Source organism: Bubalus kerabau, chromosome 6 (genome assembly GCF_029407905.1).
Source record: "Bubalus kerabau isolate K-KA32 ecotype Philippines breed swamp buffalo chromosome 6, PCC_UOA_SB_1v2, whole genome shotgun sequence".
Classification (NCBI taxonomy): domain Eukaryota; kingdom Metazoa; phylum Chordata; class Mammalia; order Artiodactyla; family Bovidae; genus Bubalus; species Bubalus kerabau.
The window spans coordinates 92,768,248-92,787,092 of NC_073629.1; the positions used below are offsets into that span (position 1 = coordinate 92,768,248).

At 37.7% G+C, this 18,845-nt stretch overlaps 1 protein-coding gene across 7 annotated transcripts in view; it reads left to right on the top strand.

The window, feature by feature from the left end:
* The window catches only part of IFT25 (intraflagellar transport 25), a 40,768-nt gene that overhangs the window by 13,342 nt on the left and 8,581 nt on the right, over nt 1-18,845 (top strand). The window contains exon 1 of one of the 7 annotated variants that reach the window (XM_055585819.1): nt 5,532-5,699. The exons of the other annotated variants lie outside the window; for them this stretch is intronic. The gene's annotated coding sequence lies outside the window, so the exon portion shown is untranslated. Of the gene's footprint in view, nt 1-5,531; nt 5,700-18,845 lie in introns of those variants that run through there. 7 annotated transcript variants of the gene reach the window in all.

The following is an 18,845-nucleotide window of genomic DNA, read 5'->3' on the forward strand; positions in this document are numbered from 1 at the left end:
GGAGAAGCTCTATACAGTCAGCAAAAACAAGACTGGGAGCTGACTGTGGCTCAGATCATGAACTCCTTATTGCCAAATTCAGACTTAAATTGAAGAAAGTAGGGAAAACCACTAGACCTAAATTTAGGTATGACCTAAATCAAATCCCTTAGGATTATACAGTGGAAGTGACAAACAGATTCAAGGGATTAGATCTGATAGACAGAGGGCCTGAAGAACTGTAGACAGAGGTTCATGGCATTGTACAGGAAGCAGTGATCAAGACCATCCCCATGGAAAAGAAATGCAAAAAGGCAAAACGGTTATCTGGGGAGACCTTACAAATAACTGAGAAAAGAAGAGAAGCTAAAGGCAAAGGAGAAAAGGAAAGATATACCCATCTGAATGCAGAGTGCCAAAGAATAGCAAAGAGATAAAAAAAATCCTTCCTCAGTGATCAATGCAAAGAAATAGAGGAAAACAATAGAATGGGAAATACTAGAGAATCTTCAAGAAAATTAGAGATACCAAAGGAACATTTCATGCAAAGATGGGTACAGTAAAGGACAGAAATGGTATGGACCTAACAGAAGCAGAAGATATTAAGAAGAGGTGGCAAGAATACGCAGAAGAACTATACAAAAAATATCTTCACAACCCAGATAACCATGACGTTCTGATCACTCACCTAGAGCCAGACATCCTGGAGTCTGAAGTCAAGTGCGCCTTAGGAAGCATCACTATTAACAAAGCTAGTGGAGGTGATAGAATTCCAACTGAGCTATTTCAAGTCCTAAAAGATGATGCTGTTAAAGTGCTGCACTCAGTATGCCAGCAAATTTGAAAAACTCAGCAGTGGCACAGGGATGGAACAGGTCAGTTCTCACTCCAATCCCAAAGAAAGGCAATGCCAAAGAATGTTCAAACTACCGCACAATTGCACTTATCTGACACACTAGCAAAGTAACGCTCAAAATTCTCCAAGCCAGGCTTCAACAGTACGTGAACCAAGAATTTCCAGATGTTCAAACTGCATTTAGAAAAAGCAGAGGAACCAGAGATCAAATTGCCAACATCCGCTGGATCATCGAAAAAGCAAGAGAGTTCCAGAAAAACATCTACTTCTGCTGTATTGACTACACCAAGGCCTTTGACTGAGTGGATCACAACAAACTGTGGAAAATTCTTCAAGAGATGGGAATACCAGACCACATTACCTGCCTCCTGAGAAGTCTGTATGCAGATCAAGAAGCAACAGTTAGAACTGGACATGGAACAACAGACTGGTTCCAAATTGGGAAAGGAGCACGTCAAGGCTATATATTGTCACCCTGCTTATTTAACTTATATGCAGAGTACATCATGCGAAATGCCAGGCTGCAAGAAGCACAAGATAGCCAGGAGAGATATCAATAACCTTAGATATGCAGATGACACCATCCTTATGGCAGAAAGTGAAGAAGAACTAAAGAGCCTCTTAATGAAAGTGAAAGAGGAGAGTGAAGAAGTTGGCTTAAAACTCAACATTTAAAAAACTAAGATCATGGCATCCAGTCCCATGACTTCATGGCAAATAGATGGGAAAACAGTGACAGACTTTATTTTCCTGGGCTCCAGAATCACTGCAGATTGTGACTGCAGCCATGAAATTAAAAGATACTTGCTCCTTAGAAGAAAAGCTATGACAAACCTAGATAGCATATTAAAAAGCAGAGACATTACTTGGCTGACAAAGGTCTGTCTAGTCAAAGCTCTTGTTTTTCTAGTAGTTAGGTATGAATGTGAAAGTTGGACTATAAAGAAAACTGAGCACGGGAGATTTGATGCTTTTGAACTGTGGTGTTGGAGAAGACTCTTGAGAGTCCCTTGGACTGCAAGGAGATCCAACTAGTCCCTCCTAAAGGAAATCAACCCTGAATATTCATTGGAAGGACTGATGTTGAAGCTGAAACTCCCAATACTTTGGCCACCTGATGCGAAGAGCTGACTCATTTAAAAAGACCCTGATGCTGGGAAAGACTGAAGGCAGGAGGAGAAGGGGACGACAGAGGATGAGATGGTTGGATGGCATCACTGACCCTATGGACATGAGTTTGAGCAAGCTGTAGGTCTTGGTGATGGACATGAAAGCCTGGCATGCTGCAGTCCATGGGGTCACAAAGAGTCGGACATGACTGAGCAACTGAACTAAACTGATAGAAAACTATATGGAATAAAGTACTTACTGACCTGATATCTGAACAGAGCATATCAGAGACTTAATTCATATCCATTTCCAACAAATACAGGTAGACTTTATATGGTAGATAGTAAAACTTATTATCTGCTCATAAGTTGATTTATCTAAATGGGAGTAACCATAGAGTTATTTGGAGAAAACAATACTATAAATTTGCCCCTAATGGACAGTGTCCCCGATTCTTAATTTCCCCAGAAATAGTTTTTAAAAGTGATTATATTTCTACTTCCTCTGGACTCTTTTTTTGACCCTTGGTATTTAATATGTCAATGAAACGGAGAAAAATTCTACACAAGAAACAAATGAGTTAAGAAAAAGTAGGAGAGAGAATTGAATCTTTTGGCATAATGTGGAAGAATGGTAGATTTGCAGTTAAAATTCCTGAGCAAGTGAACTGTGTGTGTTACTTTGGACTAAGAACACTTTCCCTGACTCAGAATTGTGAAAAAAATTCCATGACTTTTTTCTTATTATCACATAGAGATAATAGATGTTGAATAGTCAATAGCCATAAGGCCTTATTTTAAAGGAAACTACTATTTTAAAGACATCATTATACTTAATTATGGTGATTCAGTTATATATTATTTTAAAATCCAAGTGCATCTCAGTTTATCTTTGGTATTATTATATTGATCATGTTCATTAAAAGCACCCAAGAGAAAGCATAGGGCAAGTAAAAATTATTTAATTTACTTAAATGAATAAAATTTTAAACCATTTAAATGTAAATAAAAATAAATTGTAAAATATTAAACATAGTATAAAAAAATAAAGAACTGTGAGTTAGGAGACCCCCGATTCTATTCTTTTCTTTTTTGTAATAGCTTTATTGACATATTATTCTCATACCATAAAATTCACCCATTAGGATATACAATTCAATGGCTTCCAACATATTCAGAATTATGCAGCCATCTGCACAATCCATTTTAGAACATTTCAGCATCCCAAAAGAAAACCTCATACCCCTTCACAACCACCCCCTCTCCCGACCGGCCCTAGGCAACCACTAGTCTACTTTTGTCCCTATAGACTTGCTTATACAGACATTTCCTGTCAATGGAATAATTCATATGTGGTCTTTGGATTCACAGTCAAGGTGTTGGAGATTTTTAACACCTTTCAGGAATGAAAGAGCAGCTAGACCAAAAAATTAGTAAAAATTAAATGATCTACATAACATTATTGATTACCTTGACTTTTGCATTTATAGAACATTATAATCAGCAATGATACATATTATTGAACATTCACTGAAATGAACCGAGCCATTGAATAAATCTTGATAAATTTCAAAAGACTGAAATCTTAAAGAATATATTCTCCCCCAAAATGGTAGTTATGTGAGGTGATGTACGTGTTAACTAACTTTATTGGGTAATCATTTTGCAGTATATGTGTTATATCAAGTCATAGTGTTTGTTCGGGCTCCCCTTGTGGTTCAGCTGGTAAAGAATCCGCCTGTAATGCAGGAGACCTGGGTTCAATCCCAGGCCTGGGAAGATCCCCTGAAGAAGGGATAGGCTACCCACCCCGGTATTCTGGCCTAGAGAATTCCATGGACTGTGTAGTCCATGGGGTTGCAAAGAGTCGGACATGACTTAGTGACGTTCACACACAGTGTTTGTACACCTTAAAGTTACATAATGTTACATGTCAATTATATCTCAGTTAAGCTGGGAAGGAAAAGAATATGTTCTCTGACCATTATGTAATTAAATTAGAAATAAATAACAGAAAGGCATCTGGATACACCCAAAACTTAGAAATTAAACATGGTACTTCAAAATAACCAATGGGTCAAAGAAGAAATCACAAGGGATATTAGAAAATACTATAACTGAATGATAATGAAAAATGTATATATAGCCACATTTGTGGGATGTAGTTAAGTCAATGCATTAAAGGAAGGTAATAGCATAAATACTTAAAATGGAGAATATTTTAAAAACCAATAAGTTCTACCTTAGGAAGCTAGGTAACAAAGAGCAAATTATACCAAAAGAAAGTAGAAGACAAAAATAACAAAGATAAGAGCAGAAATCAATGAAATAGAAAATAGACAACTAGAAAAAATTACCAAAACCAGAAGTTCATTATGTGAAAAAATTAATAAAAGGTATAAGCCTCTAGCAAGACTGACTAAAATAGAAAGAAAAAAAGGAAATTACCAGTATCAGAATTGAAACAATCATTAAAGATTCTAAAAGAATAGTAAGTCAATATAAAGAACAAATTTAGGCTAATAAAGTTAACAACTTAGATGAAATGGACAGATTCTTTGAACAACTCCAGCTATAAAAATGATATAAGATGAAACTTAGAAATCTGAATAGCTTATATCAATTATATAAATTAAATTATATAAAGTATTTAGAGAGAAAATAGTACCAATATTCCATAAATTCTTTCAAAAACAGAGGAGGGAAACATTTTCAAAACTGTTTTATGAGAACAATTATAACCTTGATCCCAAAACCTTACAAAGACATGACAAGAAAGGACAATTAAAAAACAATATCCTTTATAAACTTAGATATAAAACCATTATAAATTGAATTCAGCAAATGGAGTTTGTCATAAGAATGCAAGATTGGCTTATTCACCATATTATCACAGGAGTACAGATTGAGTGTAATTTACTGTATTGCCAGAGCAAGAGAGAAGAAAATCATATGGTCACTCCAGAAAATCATTAGAATTCAGCATCCAAACATGATAACAATTCTCAAAAAATTAAAAAGGGAACTTTCTCAGTCTGATAAAGGCATCTACTAAAAATTTTCAACTTAATGGTGAAATAGTAAGTGCTTTCCTAATAAAACAAATGAGTGTATATAACAAAACAGAAATAGACTCACAGATATAGAAAACAAACTAGTGGATTTAAGTGGAGAGAGGGAAGCAGGGAAGGGCATGATAGGGTTATGAGATTAAGAGATACAAACTACTACATATAAAATAGATAAGCAATGAGAATATTTTGTATAGCACAGGAAACATAACCATTATTTTGTAATAACCTAACATGGAGTATAATCTAGAAAAATATTGAATCGCTATGCTGTATACCAGAAACTAATATAATACTATAAATCAACTGTATTCAATATCAAAAAATGCTTCCTCCCTAAGACTGGAAACAAATCAAGGATGTTCTCACCATTTCTATTCAGTATTGTCCTGGAAGTCTTGGCCAATGCAGTAAGGCAAGAAAAGACATAGAAATCATAAAGACTGAAAAGAAAGCAAAATTGTTTTTGTTCAATACAGTATGATATTACTTATATGTGGAATCTAAAAACTTAGTGGGGGGGAGGAGCCAAGATGGCGGAGGAGTAGGACGGGGAGAACACTTTCTCCCCCACAAATTCATCAAAAGAGCATTTAAACGTCGAGTAAATTCCACAAAACAACTTCTGAATGCCGGCAGAGGACATCAGGCACCCAGAAAAGCAGCCCAACTCTTCGAAAGGAGGTAGGAAAAAATATAAAAGACAAAAAAAGAGACAAAAGAGGGAGGGACGGAGTTCCGTCCCGGGAAGGGAGTCTTAAAAAGAGAGGTTTCCAAACACCAGGAAACCCTCTCACTGCCGAATCTGTGCCGAGCTTTGGAAGCACAGAGGGCAACATAAAAGGGAGGGGAAAAAAAAATAAACAATTAAAAATCGCGGATTGTGAGCCCTACGGTAACTCCCCCAGCGGAGAAGCAGCGCAGACGCCTGCACACGGCATTAGCAAGCGGGGGCTGGGCAGGGAAGTGCGGCGCGGGCTGTGTCCCTTAGAGTAAGAATCGGGCTGAATGTCCTGAGCGCTATCTGAGCGAAATAATTTGGGCTAGCAAACCAGACTGTGGGATATCTACCACGCGAAAAGCCAGCCCTAACCTAAGACACCGCCAGGCCCCTGCACAGAACAAAGGACTGAACAGAGATAGCCGGCTGCAGACCTTCCCCCTCCGGTGACAGGCAGCCAGAGCCGGAAGGGGGCACTCGCAGCCCCAGAGAGACCCTATCTATAAAACTGTAAGCAGGCTTCTTTGCTAACTAAAACTTCTTGGGGGTCTGGACGGTCAACATCTGCCTGAGAAGGTGCGCCGGTTTTACACCCAGATAATCGAGTGGCGGGGAGGCGATAAGTCGCAGCATTGGCGCCCGCTAAACACCTCATCACCTGAGCTGCTCGGATCTGGGAAGAACACAAAACGCAGGCCCAACCGAGTCTGCGCCTCTGAGGACTACCCGAGTGCCTGAACCTGAGTGGCTCGGACCTGGGAGCTCAGCCCAGGGCCGGCCTCTGATTGTTCCCGGCGGAACAACCTAGAGCCCAAGCAGTGTGGGCAGGGAGGCTACACGCGCCGTGAGCGGGGGCAGACCCAGTGTGGCTGAGGCACTGCGAGCGCACGCCAGTGTTATCTGTTTGCAGCATCCCTCCCTCCCTCCCCACAGCGCGGCTGAACAAGTGAGCCTAAAAAAAAAAAAAAAAAAAAAAAATAGTGTCCTCAACCATCCCCTTTGTGTCAGGGCGGGAACCAGACACTGAAGAGACCAGCAAACAGAAGAAGCTATAACAGAGGGAAACGCCTTGGAAGCTACAGGCCATAGATTAAAACCCTGTGGTTACTACGGATTACATAGGAAGGGGCCTATAGATCTTGAGAAATATAAGTCGGACTAAGGAACTGCCAAAAATGAACTGAACCCACAATACTCACAACAAAACCAGAGAAAGACCTAGATATATTTTTACTATTTTTACGATCAATCTTTCTTTCTTTTTTTTTTAATTAAAAAAAAAATTTTTTTAAAGTCCTCTATTGTCCTTTAATTTTCACTTTTATAACTATTACTTTGCAAAAAAAAAAAAAGACCCTATTTTTTTTTTTCTTCTTCAGCAAACTTCATATATATATTTTATAATTTTTTGACCGTGTTTTTTTTTTTTTTCTTTTTCTTTTTCTCCTTTTCTTTAAAATTGTATTTTTGAAATTCCAAACTCTACTCTAGATTTTTAATTTTAGCCTTTTGATATATGTTATCAATTTTGTACCTATAGTTTTTTTCATAATTTCTGTGACTTTTTTTTTCCTCTGTTTCTTTCTCTTCTTCTTTTATATAACATCGTATATCTGCAATTCCAAACTCTACTCAAGATTTTTAATTTATGCTTTTTGGTATTTGATATCAATTTTGTACCTGTATTTTCTTTATAATTTTTGCGACATTGTTTTTGTTGGTTTGTTTGTTTTCTCTCTTTATTTTTCTTCTTCTTCTTTTTTTTTTTTTTTTTTAACGTTGTATTTTTGAAATTCCAAACTCTACTCTAGATTTTTAATTTTTGCTTTTTGGTATTAGTTATCAATTTTGTACCTGTAGTTTCTTTATTACTTTCACGACCTTGTTTGTTTTTCTTTGTTCATTTTTTCTCTCTTTCTTTTCCTTCTTCTTTTCATTAACATCGCATTTTTGAAATTCCAAACTCTACTCTAGATTTCTAATTTTTGATTTTATGTATTTGTTCCCAATTTTGTACCTTTAAGAACCCAATCTTCAGGACCCATTTGTCACTAGTGTACGAGATTACTGGCTTGACTGCTCTCTCTCCCTTTGGACTCTCCATTTTCTCCACCAGGTCGCCTGTATCTCCTCCCTAACCCCTCTCTACTCTACCCAACTCTGTGAATTTCTGTGTGTTCCAGATGGTGGAGAACACTTAAGGAACTGATTACTGGCTGGATCTGTCTCCCTCCTTTTCATTTCCCCCTTTTATCCTTCTGGCCACCTCTGTCTCCTGCCTCCTTCTTCTCTTCCCTGTATAACTCCGTGAACATCTCTGAGCGGTCCAGTTGTGGAGTGCACATAAGGAAGTGAATACTGGCTAGCCCACTCTCTCCACTATTGATTCCACCTCATCTCATTTGGGTCACCTCTAACTCCCTCCTCCCTCTTCTCTTCTCCATGTAACGCTGTGAACCTCTCTGAGAGACCCTCACAGTAGAGAAACTTTTCATCTTTAACGTAGATGTTTTATCAGTGGTGCTGTGTAGAAGGAGAAGTTTTGAAACTACTGTAAAATTAAGACCGATAACTGGAAGTAGGAGGCTTAAGTCCAAACCCTGACTCCAGGGAACTCCTGACTCCAAGGAACATTAATTGACAGGAGCTCATCAAACACCTCCATACCGACACTGAAACCAAGCACCACACAAGGGCCAACAAGTTCCAGGGAAAGACATAACAAGCAAATTCTCCAGCAACAAAGGAACACAGCCCTGAGCTTCAAGATACAGGCTGCCCAAAGTCACCCCAAAACCATAGACATCTCATAACTCATTACTGGACATTACATTACACTCCAGAGAGAAGAAATACAGTTCCATCCACCAGAACATTGACACAAGCTTCCCTAACCAGGAAACCTTGACAAGTCACCTGTACAACCCACACACAGTGAGGAAACGCCACAATAAAGAGAACTCCACAAACTGCCAGAATACAGAAAGGACACCCCAAACTCAGCAATTTAAACAAGATGAAGAGACAGAGGAATACCCAGCAGATAAAGGAACAGGATAAATGCCCACCAAACCAAACAAAAGAGGAAGAGATAGGGAATCTACCTGATAAAGAATTCCGAATAATGATAGTGAAATTGATCCAAAATCTTGAAATTAAAATGGAATCACAGATAAATAGCCTGGAGGCAAGGATTGAGAAGATGCAAGAAAGGTTTAACAAGGACTTAGAAGAAATAAAAAAGAGTCAGTATATAATGAATAATGCAATAAGTGAAATTAAAAACACTCTGGAGGCAACAAATAGTAGAATAACAGAGGCAGAAGATAGGATTAGTGAATTCGAAGATAGAATGGTAGAAATAAATGAATCAGAGAGGATAAAAGAAAAACGAATTAAAAGAAATGAGGACAATCTCAGAGACCTCCAGGACAATATTAAACGCTACAACATTCGAATCATAGGGATCCCAGAAGAAGAAGACAAAAAGAAAGACCATGAGAAAATACTTGAGGAGATAATAGTTGAAAACTTCCCTAAAATGGGGAAGGAAATAATCACCCAAGTCCAAGAAACCCAGAGAGTCCCAAACAGGATAAACCCAAGGCGAAACACCCCAAGACACATAGTAATCAAATTAACAAAGATCAAACACAAAGAACAAATATTAAAAGCAGCAAGGGAAAAACAACAAATAACACACAAGGGAATTCCCATAAGGATAACAGCTGATCTTTCAATAGAAACTCTTCAAGCCAGGAGGGAATGGCAAGACATACTTAAAATGATGAAAGAAAATAACCTACAGCCCAGATTATTGTACCCAGCAAGGATCTCATTCAAGTATGAAGGAGAAATCAAAAGCTTTTCAGACAAGCAAAAGCTGAGAGAATTCTGCACCACCAAACCAGCTCTCCAACAAATACTAAAGGATATTCTCTAGACAGGAAACACAAAAATTGTGTATAAATTCGAACCCAAAACAATAAAGTAAATGGCAACGGGGTCATACTTATCAGTAATTACCTTAAACGTAAATGGGTTGAATGCCCCAACCAAAAGACAAAGACTGGCTGAATGGATACAAAAACAAGACCCCTGCATATGTTGTCTACAAGAGACCCACCTCAAAACAGGGGACACATACAGACTGAAAGTGAAGGGCTGGAAAAAGATTTGCCATGCAAATAGGGACCAAAAGAAAGCAGGAGTAGCAATACTCATATCAGATAAAATTGACTTTAAAACAAAGACTGTGAAAAGAGACAAAGATGGTCACTACATAATGATCAAAGGATCAATCCAAGAAGAAGATATAACAATTATAAATATATATGCACCCAACACGGGAGCACCGCAGTATGTAAGACAAATGCTAACAAGTATGAAAGAAGAAATTAACAATAACACAATAATAGTGGGAGACTTTAATACCCCACTCACACCTATGGATAGATCAACTAAACAGAAAATTAACAAGGAAACACAAACTTTAAACGATACAATAGACCAGTTAGACCTAATTGATATCTATAGGACATTTCATCCCAAAACAATGAATTTCACCTTCTTCTCAAGCGCACATGGAACCTTCTCCAGGATAGATCACATCCTGGGCCATAAAGCTAGCCTTGGTAAATTCAAAAAAATAGAAATCATTCCAAGCATCTTTTCTGACCACAATGCAGTAAGATTAGATCTCAATTACAGGAGAAAAACTATTAAAAAATCCAACACATGGAGGCTGAACAACACACTGCTGAATAACCAACAAATCACAGAAGAAATCAAAAAAGAAATAAAAATTTGCATAGAAACGAATGAAAATGAAAACACAACAACCCAAAACCTGTGGGACACGGTAAAAGCAGTCCTAAGGGGAAAGTTCATAGCAATACAGGCACACCTCAAGAAACAAGAAAAAATTCAAATAAATAACCTAACTCTACACCTAAAGCAACTAGAAAAGGAAGAAATGAAGAACCCCAGGGTTAGTAGAAGGAAAGAAATCTTAAAAATTAGAGCAGAAATAAATGCAAAAGAAACAAAAGAGACCATAGCAAAAATCAACAAAACCAAAAGCTGGTTCTTTGAAAGGATAAATAAAATTGACAAACCATTAGCCAGACTCATCAAGAAACAAAGGGAGAAAAATCAAATCAATAAAATTAGAAATGAAAATGGAGAGATCACAACAGACAACACAGAAATACAAAGGATCATAAGAGACTACTATCAACAATTATATGCCAATAAAATAGACAACGAGGAAGAAATGGACAAATTCTTAGAAAAGTACAACTTTCCAAAACTCGACCAGGAAGAAACAGAAAATCTTAACAGACCCATCACAAGCACGGAAATTGAAACTGTAATAAAAAATCTTCCAGCAAACAAAAGCCCAGGTCCAGACGGCTTCACAGCTGACTTCTACCAAAAATTTAGAGAAGAGCTAACACCTATCCTGCTCAAACTCTTCCAGAAAATTGCAGAGGATGGTAAACTTCCAAACTCATTCTATGAGGCCACCATCACCCTAATACCAAAACCTGGCAAAGATCCCACAAAAAAAGAAAACTACAGGCCAATATCACTGATGAACATAGATGCAAAAATCCTTAACAAAATTCTAGCAATCAGAATCCAACAACACATTAAAAAGATCATACACCATGACCAAGTGGGCTTTATCCCAGGGATGCAAGGATTCTTCAATATCCGCAAATCAATCAATGTAATACACCACATTAACAAATTGAAAAATAAAAACCATATGATTATCTCAATAGATGCAGAGAAAGCCTTTGACAAAATTCAACATCCATTTATGATAAAAACTCTCCAGAAAGCAGGAATAGAAGGAACATACCTCAACATAATCAAAGCTATATATGACAAACCCACAGCAAACATTATCCTCAATGGTGAAAAATTGAAAGCATTTCCTTTAAAGTCAGGAACAAGACAAGGGTGCCCACTTTCACCATTACTATTCAACATAGTTTTGGAAGTTTTGGCCACAGCAATCAGAACAGAAAAAGAAATAAAAGGAATCCAAATTGGAAAAGAAGTAGTAAAGCTCTCACTGTTTGCAGATGACATGATCCTCTACATAGAAAACCCTAAAGACTCCACCAGAAAATTACTAGAACTAATCAATGACTATAGTAAAGTTGCAGGATATAAAATCAACACACAGAAATCCCTTGCATTCCTATACACTAATAATGAGAAAACAGAATGAGAAATTAAGGAAACAATTCCATTCACCATTGCAACGGAAAGAATAAAGTACTTAGGAATATATCTACCTAAAGAATCTAAAGACCTATATATAGAAAACTATAAAACACTGGTGAAAGAAATCAAAGAGGACACTAACAGATGGAGAAATATACCATGTTCATGGATTGGAAGAATCAATGTAGTGAAAATGAGTATACTACCCAAAGCAATCTATAGATTTAATGCAATCCCTATCAAGCTACCAACAGCATTCTTCACAGAGCTAGAACAAATAATTTCACAATTTGTATGGAAAAACAAAAAACCTCGAATAGCCAAAGCGATCTTGAGAAAGAAGAATGGAACTGGAGGAATCAACCTACCTGACTTCAGGCTCTACTACAAAGCCACAGTTATCAAGACAGTATGGTACTGGCACAAAGACAGAACTATAGATCAATGGAACAAAATAGAAAGCCCAGAGATAAATCCACGCACATATGGACACCTTATCTTTGACAAAGGAGGCAAGAATATACAATGGATTAAAGACAATCTCTTTAACAAGTGGTGCTGGGAACTCTGGTCAACCACTTGTAAAAGAATGAAACTAGAACACTTTCTAACACCATACACAAAAATAAACTCAAAATGGATTAAAGATCTAAACGTAAGACCAGAAACTATAAAACTCCTAGAGGAGAACATAGGCAAAACACTCTCTGACATACATCACAGCAGGATCCTCTATGACCCACCTCCCAGAATATTGGAAATAAAAGCAAAAATAAACAAATGGGACCTAATTAAACTTAAAAGCTTCTGCACATCAAAGGAAACTATTAGCAAGGTGAAAAGACAGCCTTCAGAATGGGAGAAGATAATAGCAAATGAAGCAACTGACAAACACCTAATCTCGAGAATATACAAGCAACTCCTACAGCTCAACTCCAGAAAAATAAATGACCCAATCAAAAAATGGGCCAAAGAACTAAATAGACATTTCTCCAAAGAAGACATACAGATGGCTCACAAACACATGAAAAGATGCTCAACATCACTCATTATCAGAGAAATGCAAATCAAAACCACTATGAGGTACCATTTCACACCAGTCAGAATGGCTGCGATCCAAAAGTCTACAAGTAATAAATGCTGGAGAGGGTGTGGAGAAAAGGGAACCCTCTTACACTGTTGGTGGGAATGCAAACTAGTACAGCCACTATGGAGAACAGTGTGGAGATTCCTTAAAAAACTGGAAATAGACATGCCTTATGATCCAGCAATCCCACTGCTGGGCATACACACTGAGAAAACCAGAAGGGAAAGAGACACGAGTACCCCAATGTTCATCGCAGCACTGTTTATAATAGCCAGGACATGGAAGCAACCTAGATGTCCATCAGCAGATGAATGGATAAGAAAGCTGTGGTACATATACACAATGGAGTATTATTCAGCCATTAAAAAGAATACATTTGAATCAGTTCTAATGAGGTGGATGAAACTGGAGCCTATTATACAGAGTGAAGTAAGCCAGAAAGAAAAACACCAATACAGTATACTAACGCATATATATGGAATTTAGAAAGATGGTAACAATAACCCTGTGTACGAGACAGCAAAAGAGACACTGATGTATAGAACAGTCTTATGGACTCTGTGGGAGAGGGAGAGGGTGGGAAGATTTGGGAGAATGGCATTGAAACTTGTAAAATATCATGTATGAAATGAGTTGCCAGTCCAGGTTCGATGCACGATACTGGAGGCTTGGGGCTGGTGCACTGGGACGACCCAGAGGGATGGAATGGGGAGGGAGGAGGGAGGAGGGTTCAGGATGGGGAACACATGTATACCTGTGGCGGATTCATTTTGATATTTGGCAAATCTAATACAGTTATGTAAAGTTTAAAAATAAAATAAAATTAAAAAAAAAAAAAAGAAAAAAAATAAATAAATAAAAACTTAGTGGACTAGTGAATATAACAGAAAGAGAAGCAGACTCACAGATACAGAGAACAAACTAGTGTTTACCAGTAGGGAGAGGAGAGAGGGGCAAATTATTGGATATAAAATAAGCTCGAGGATATATTGTACAACATGGGTAATATAGCCAATATTTTGTAATAACTGTAAATGGAAAGTAGTCTTTAAAATTAAATAAAATGTTAAAAGAAAATTAGTAGGTATATTATAATGAGGATAATGATCAAAATACACCCTTATAGTATTTCCCCAAAGAGTGTTCCTGTTCTTAGTCCAGGTTCGATGCACGATACTGGATGCTTGGGATACTGGATGCTTGGGGCTGGTGCACTGGGATGACCCAGAGGGATGGTATGGGGAGGGAGGAGGGAGGAGGGTTCAGGATGGGGAACATATGTATACCCGTGGCGGATTCATTTCGATATTTGGCAAAACCAATACAATATTGTAAAGTTTAAAAATAAAATAAAATTTAAAAAAAAAAAACAACAAAAAAAGCAGAGTAAGAACAGCATAAAAAAAAAAAAGTGTTCCTATTCTTGATGGCAACAAGGAAAATAAGTTTTGGAATGAGCCCTCTTTACATGTATAACAAAGTAGTCTTATTAACTATTCATAATATTTATTTGCGGAGAAGGCAATGGCACCCCACTCCAGTACTCTTGCCTGGAAAATCCCACGGATAGAGGAGCCTGGAAGGCTGCAGTCCATGGGGTTGCTAAGAGTCGGACACGACTGAGCGACTTCACTTTCACTTTTCACTTTCATGCATTGGAGAAGGAAATGGCAACCCACTCCAGTGTTCTTGCCTGGAGAATCCCAGGGACAGGGGAGCCTGGTGGGCTGCCTTCTATGGGGTCACACAGAGTCGGACACGACTGAGGTGACTTAGCAATAGCAATATTTATTTGAGTTTCAGTTTCTCCAGCGGGGTGTGTGTGTGTTTATAAAACAGGAGCTGTTGACTACTTAAAAAAAAAATTGTTCACATATTATATGAATCTACATAACCCTAAGGAATCTACAAATATCTGCTAGAGCTAATATGTGGATTTAGCCAAGTCAATACACAAAAATCAATTGTATTACCATATACTAGCAGGAAACATTTAGACAGTGAAATTTTTTAAAATTCCATTTATATTAGCAGTTAAATAGACATGAAATAGGAATAAATTTAATAAGACACTCAAGACCTTTACACTCAAAACTATAAAACATTGCTGAGAGAAATTAAAGAACTAAATTAAAAGATACACTACATTCATGATTGGAAAACTCAATATTGTTACAATGGCAGTTTCTCCATAAAACGACTGTTGTTCTTGTAGTAATGTATATGGAAATGCAAACTAATCTTGAAAAAATAATCTTGCAACATCTTATAAAAGAAGAAAGTTGCGGCCCTGAAATTACCTGATTTCAAAATAAATACATAGTAATCAAAATAGCATGGCATTTTAGTAAAGATAGATCTATATAGATCATAACAACAGACTAGAGGGCCCAGAATAAATCCATGCATGTAAAGTCAATTAATTTTCAACAAAAGGCTAAGGATATAGAAATAGATCAGTGGAATAAAATGGAGGGGCAGAAATACAAACACCTATAACTAGTCCTTTAATTTTAGAATAAGACACTAAAGTAATTTAATAGGAAAAAGAGTCTTTTAACGTGGTGCTGGAACAACTGAATAAACATGTGGATAAAAATAAACCTCAACCCCTACCTCATACTAAACACAAAAATTAATTCTATATGGATCATAGAACTATATTCAAAGCTAAAATGTTTAAGCTTATAAAAGAAAACATAAAGTATTTTTGTGACAATGAAGTAGGCAAAGATTTCTTAATGAAGACACAAAAATTATAAGCATAAAAGGGTAATGAAACTGTACTTCACCAAAAGTAAGATTATTACTCATTGAAAAACGCAAATAAGAAAATAAAAAGGCAAACTGAAGCCTGGGAGAAAATGCTCACAATACATATGTCTGACAAAGGACTCCTACAAATATGTGGTAAAAGTGGAAAGAACATTTAAGTTTTAAGTTTATTTATTTTTAATTGAAGGATAATTGCTTTACAATATTGTGTTGATTTCTGCCATACATCAACATGAATCAACCATAGGTGTACATATTTCCCCTCCTTGTTGAATCTTTCTCCCACCTCCCACCCCATCCCAGCCCTCTAGGTTGTCACCAGTTAGAGCTCCTTGAGTCATCCAGCAAATTTCCACTGGCTATCTATTTTACATATCATAGTGTTTATCTTTCCATGCTGCTGCTTCTTGTTCAGTCGCTCAGTCACATCTGACTCTTTGCGCCGACATGGACTACAGCACGCCAGGCTTCCCTGTCTTTCACCATTACCTGGAGTTTGCTCATATTGATGTCCATTGAGTAGGTGATGCCATCTAACCATCTCATTATCTGTCATCCCCTTCTCCTCCTGCTTTCAATCTTTCCCAGCATCAGGGTCTTTTCCAGTGAGTTGGCTCTTTGCATCAGGTGACCAAAGTATTGAAGCTTCAGCTTCAGCATCAATCTTCCAATGAATATTCAGGATTGATTTCCTTTAGGATTGACTGGATTGATCTCCTTGCTGTCCAGGGGACTCTCAAGAGTCTTCTCCAGCACCACAGTTCAAAGGCATCAATTCTTTGGTGCTCAGCCTTTTTTTATTGTCTAGCCCTCTACTCTGTCCATTTGTCCCACCCTCTAAAGTGAAAAGAACTTTTTAAAAAAAATGAGAAAATATTTAGTAGACACTTCACAAAAGAAACTATATGAATGACCAGAAAGCAGATGAAAATGGGCTTAGCATCATTTGTCATCAGGAAAATGCAAATTAATACCATAGTCAGACACCATTTCACATCCACTAGAATAGCTAAGAAGCCTGACAACAGAATGTTGGCAAGAATGTGGAACAACTAGAATTCCCTTACATTTCTGTTAGGAATGTAAAATGGCACAGCCACTTTGGAACTCTGACATTTTCTTATAAAATTAAATATCAGTTCAGTTCAGTCACTCAGTCGTGTCCGACTCTTTGCGACCCCATGAATTGCAGCACTCCAGGCCTCCCTGTCCATCACCAACTCCTGGAGTTCACTCAAACTCACGTCCATCGAGTTGGTGATGCCATCCAGCCATCTCATCCTCTGTCGTCCCCTTCTCCTCCTGCCCCCAATCCCTCCCACCATCAGGGTTTTTTCCAATGAGTCAATTCTTCGCATGAGGCGGCCAAAGTATTGGAGTTTCTGCTTCAGCATCAGTCCTTCCAATGAATACTCAGGACTGATCTCCTTTAGGATGGACTGGTTGGATCTCCTTGCAGTCCAAGGGACTCTCAAGAGTCTTCTCCAACACCACAGTTCAAAAGCATCAATTCTTCGGCACTCAGCTTTCTTCACAGTCCAACTCTCATATCCATACCTGACCACTGGAAAAACCATAGCCTTGACTAGATGGACCTTTGTTGGCAAAGTAATGTCTCTGCTTTTGAATATGCTCTCTAGGTTGGTCATAACTTTCCTTCCAAGGAGTAAGCGTCTTTTAATTTCATGGCTGCAATCACCATCTGCAGTGATTTTGGAGCCCCAAAAAATAAAGTCTGACACTGTTTCCACTGTTTCCCCATCTATTTGCCATGAAGTGATGGGACCAGATGCCATGATCTTAGTTTTCTGAATGTTGAGCTTTAAGCCAACTTTTTCACTCTCCACTTTCACTTCTATCAAGAGGCTTTTTAGTTCGTCTTCACTTTCTGCCATAAGGGTGGTGTCATCTGCATATCTGAGGTGATTGATATTTCTCCCGGCAATCTTGATTCCAGCTTGTGCTTCTTCCAGCCCAGCGTTTCTCATATTGTACTCTCCATATAAGTTAAATAAGCAGGGTGACAATACATAGCGTTGACGTACTCCTTTTCCTATTTGGAACAAGTCTGTTGTTCCATGTCCAGTATGACTCAGCAATTCCACTCCTAGTAATTATCCAAGAGAAATGAAAACATTTCCACAAAAACACCTGTACAAGAATGTTTATAGAAGTTTTATTCATAATGGTAAAAAACTGAAAACAATTCAAATATTCAACAAAAGTATCAAGCAAGGGACTTTCCTGGTGGTCCAGTGGTTAAGAATCCACCTTACAATGCAGGGGACACTGGTTCAATCCCTGGTCCAGGAAGAACCCATATGCCATGGGGCAACTAAGCCCATGCACCACAACAACTGAGCCTGCATTCTGGAGCCTGCAAGCCACAACTGCTGAGGCCCACACACCCTGGAGCCCATGATCTGCAACAAGAAAAGCCACTGCAATGAGAAACCCATACAGTGCAACTAGAGAAGGCCCCTGCCCAGCAACAAAGACTCAGCCAAAAATAAATAAATAAATATATATATATTTTTAAATCAAACAAAAATGTATAAACAAATTATGGCATAGTCTGTGGTAATAAGACTCAGAGCAGTGGTTGCCTAAGGGAGGTAGGGATTGTCTGGAGAGAAAGAGAAAGGATATGTCTAGCATAATGGAAGTGTTCTTTATCTTGATTAGGCTATTATTTACCTTGATGTATTGGTTACATAACCATATACATTTATCAAAATGCATTGAATTGTACATTTAAGAGAAATTTCACTGTAGGTAAATTTTACCTCAAAAAAAGAAATAAAAAACCTTATATAATTAAAGAAATGATTATTTATATAGTCAATAATATAAGTGTGTGTGTATGTGTGTATAATTTTTTATATTATATAACTAACACTTGAGTGCATGTTTTAATTTTTTTTTCAATAAGCGTCTGTTGTGTATTTACTGTTGGTCAGCCATTGTGATAGTTGCTGGGGATGTAAAGGTAAGAGAAAGTAACTGG